We start from the raw sequence: 4,219 nt of genomic DNA, 5'->3' as shown, positions 1-4,219 counted from the left end.
ACATTATGGAACAGAGGGAGTAGTTATTATAGTTAGAAGATTGCATTCTGCTTGTCTTCCATTTTTTTCCTTTTTCATACAACATTATTTCGTACAAGGATCTTGATGATGGTGACTTACTGATAATGATGCTTTTAGTAATTTGGAAGACAATACTCAAAACTGACTATATATCATCTTATGTGTTTCAGAAAAAACTTAGATAATGAAGTAAATGGACAACTTCTGGCAACTCTTAAGGCTGGGAAAGAAGAACTAGAGGAACCACTTGATAGGGAGGACAACAAACAATACATCTTAAAGAAGAGATAACTGAAGCAGAGGGAAGAAATGTTGAGCTGACAAAGACGTGTCTTCTTTGCTATCTTCATGTTGCTTTCCCCTACGGATTTGTAGTTTTAAGTGTACTTCTATCAATGCATAGTCTTTCAATTTGGGTGCTACTTTTGAATAACATCCTATAGAAAGCTCTGCCTTGAATTCAAAGCCAATGGAAGTTTTGTCCTTTTAAACACCATGAGGTAGTTTTTTTCTCTCCTGTTACAACGCACGGGCATGTTTACTAGTTATACTAACATACATATATTTTGTTGTCTATAGAAGTCTAAACCGTTTTACAGAAATTTATATTTAATTGGAGTGTACAAAGAACAAAAAATCTATCGATTTCTCCAATTTAAATTTGGGATTAGTTTAAATGAAAACAAATGTTAGATTTATATATCATCTGGATAATTAATATGACCCAATTTCCATAAATGGCTGAAAGTTGGATTTAATTTCAAAGAAAATCAATAGTGTGTTATATACAACTATGAAATATTCAACCTCAAATTGAAATGCAAACACGCGTTTTTCCATTGCAATTTGGTTTCCCTTCGGTAAATATAGTCCCGGGGTGAGTCCTCACAATGACCACATAACAAAGAATCGTAGTACTACAAATAAGCTTCCTACATATCCTAATAATGGTGATAACATGTAGCTAGTTCAGTGGCATGCTCATTTCTGCACCTATATTTTCTGTTTATCATCATACATGTAATTTCATGTACACATCACATTTTGAAACCGAAACTCACTTTTGGGGTATAAAAAAAAATCTGATTCCTTATTGTGGTAGAACATATATCTGTTGGTTATATGAATCTGCAAGGCCTCGTGATTCTAAATACATTTGCTTAGATCCTGCTTATGTGTAATCCTTGCTTGACCATTCGTTGACATGTCATGGTCAGCCGTCAACCTAGAGGGCCCAAGTCTTATGCATATATTAGCATACAACTATGCTTGGACTCGCTACCACCAAGTTACTTTTATAAGCGCAATACCCTATGTAATTATAGTTAGAGATAAATCATAAATTACATAGCGCTTCTTTGGTTCAAAGGAATTTTGTAGGATTCTATTCCTTTGGAATTTTACATATGTATACCTTCTGTCTGGGTATACAAGGCTCATTTGGTTTGTCTTGGCATGTTTGGTTTCTATGAATATAGATCATAGGAATTTTTCCGCTGGCCTATTTTGCATGCAATCCTATAGAAAAAATTAACTGGAGTTCAACCTCATGAAAAAAAACCTTTCTTATAATAAAAGTTATGGCATACACCTATTCCCCTAAAAATTATCCTGCATTTTCCCCATGGCACAACTATTGTGTACATCATGTAGATCACTTAAAGAAAGTAAAGTTTTCATAAAGTTGAACTCAATAAAATCTTCCTACGGAATTTGCACACAACGTAGGACCTAGACAAAAACCATACGGCTTCTAGTCATGTAAATCGAACATTCTACATAGAAAAAAAATCATACAAAAATACTGTGAAATTCTTGAACCAACCATGACACCACTTACCATTAAATGGGCATTCACACCATTTGCATAATATGTACACACACTCATGACACCAACCATGTGGAGAATCCATCCAAATCCAAATATTTACACCAAGGAGGCAAATACATGACCACCACACCACCATTATTATCATCATTGTGCTAGTGTAACATACAAGTAGTAGTGTACATGAAAAAAAATCCAATACCGATTTGACTGACTATTTCAAACCTAAAACCCCAACAGAAACATCAAGCCCACCAACCGGCTAAACGAACTAAAGATCTCACTGACGAGGAATATCGGCTCGCGTCACCGACTAGTGGGACCCCCACAGGCCCCATCCCCTCCAGTTGAACACGCCGGCGACCGCGCCCCACACCCGCCGCCTGCGCTCCTCCGGAACGTCGTCGCGGGCGCAGGCCGCGGTGGTTTCTTCCTCCTCCTCCACCGTCTTCTTCACTACCTCCTCCCCGCCTTCAACCACCTCCGCCAGCACAGGAGCCGCGGCGGCCGAGGTCTCCCCCTGCTCCGGCAGCTGAGGGTCAACGGCGGCCGACGCCTTGGCCTTGCCCTTGGAGGAGGCTGCTCGCTTCTTGCGGCGGCGGCCACCCTTGCCCTCCTCCTTCCGGGCCAGGTGCTCGTCGAAGGCCTCGATGGCCCGGTGAATCGCCTCGCGGTCGCGCTCCGGGGACCCGTCCCAGCGCGACCAGTAGGCCGTGTAGCACCCGAAGCACCCGCACCCGAGCTCCGGGCGGTGGGGCTTCCGCCCGCACCCCTCCCCGGCCGCGGAGGGCTCCTCCCTCGCCGGCGTGGGCGGCGCCGAGGAGCGCAGCGAGCACCTCCTTCCCCTCGGGCCCCAGCGGCGCCGCCATGGCGAGCACGACCGCGGGGAGCAGCCGGAGGAGCACCCCCTCCGCCGTCTCGCCGCCGGCCGCCGACGGCGACGGCGACGGGTGGACCTTGCCCTTGCCCATTTCTTGGAGATTGTCTCCCGAAAGCCTCTCGATGTTTTTTTTTTCCTTTCTGAGATTGCTTCGATGTTAAGCGACTTTTGGGTTCAGGTGGGGTCGACTAGTTTTATTAGGCTGCCCGTAAGTATCATGCATGCCAATTAAGTAAGTTTAGTGAGGTGGCATAGAATTAAATGAAAAAAAAGAGGCTTGAGTATCATATCATGATACCGTATCATATTAAATGATATGCTATTTTGTATCATTCATGACAATAAATATAGTCTTCTATGATACCAACTTATGATACTATGCTTTAGGAATGTACTCCTCTGTTCCTAAATAGTTGTCTTTCTAGAGATTTCAAATGGTCACCACATATGGATATATATAGACATATTTTAGACTGTAGATTCACTCATTTTGTTTCATATGTAGTCATCATTTGAAACCTCTAGAAAAACAAATATTTAAGAACGGAGGGAGTAGTATCATAGACTAGTATCATATGTATGATACTAGTATATGATACTTCCCATTACAACCGGCCTTATGCGCAAGGGAGAGGGTCGGTGGTGGATTAGGTGCAACGGGACCATCTTTTGTGACCGTGATGGCGTGGGGACGGTCTGGCCGGCGGATGGACGATTCTGACAAAGCCACACATCGGCCGAAGCTCTGTTGGCTAGGGCTCATATGATGTTGACGCTTATATTTTCTTACAACGTGATTTGTTTCATAGGAATGGAGGTACTATATTTTCTAGAATCATGTATATATTGGTTTTATTTCCAATGATTTTACGACTAGGCGCCTACGGTGATTTTGTAAATTTAAAGATGATATGCCGTCTCAGTCTTTCGGAGGTGCTCATAGAGATAGGGTGTGTGTGTGTGCGTTCATAGAAGTGAGTGTATGCGCGTGTATATGAGCGCTTATGTCTGTACTGATGTTAAAGAAAGGAAAAAAGGAATTTTTTAAGGATCAAAGTGGACAAGCCACCTTAATCCTTTACTCTTTCCTACTATTATTTGATTTGAAATTCATGTTAAACAAACGAGCCTTATTGTAGTTTGAGGGAGTGAGGGAGAGAGAGAAGAGGAGGGCGAGGGGGTCCGATGAGTCAATGACTGTGCATGAAGGGGTGGAATGGAATTTATGATGTTGACGCCCTTCATACATTCATGGTCAAACAACATTGGATGGATAGAAAGGGATGAACGGGCAAAATCATAAGAATCCCTAATGGTTAGGAGCTAAACAAAGCTAAAGGCACAACATGGATTGGCGTCAACTAAGAGCACATGTGTCAGAAAACATGTAAATTACCTTTTACAAAACCGTTTATGCTAGAAACGTTGTTCATGACAGATTTTTTGTTGTTGGAAAAATACGAAGCTCTAAATTAGAACGTGACCACTTC

General features: G+C 42.4%; 1 pseudogene; it reads right to left on the bottom strand.

The window, feature by feature from the left end:
* Window positions 1-1,906: 1,906 nt before the first annotated feature.
* On the bottom strand, window positions 1,907-2,838 carry LOC119298447 (annotated as a pseudogene).
* Between the last annotated feature and the right edge of the window lie 1,381 nt (window positions 2,839-4,219).

Source organism: Triticum dicoccoides, chromosome 5A (assembly GCF_002162155.2).
Source record: "Triticum dicoccoides isolate Atlit2015 ecotype Zavitan chromosome 5A, WEW_v2.0, whole genome shotgun sequence".
In the NCBI taxonomy this organism is placed as follows: domain Eukaryota; kingdom Viridiplantae; phylum Streptophyta; class Magnoliopsida; order Poales; family Poaceae; genus Triticum; species Triticum dicoccoides.
This window is presented reverse-complemented; position numbering and strand designations above follow the sequence as displayed.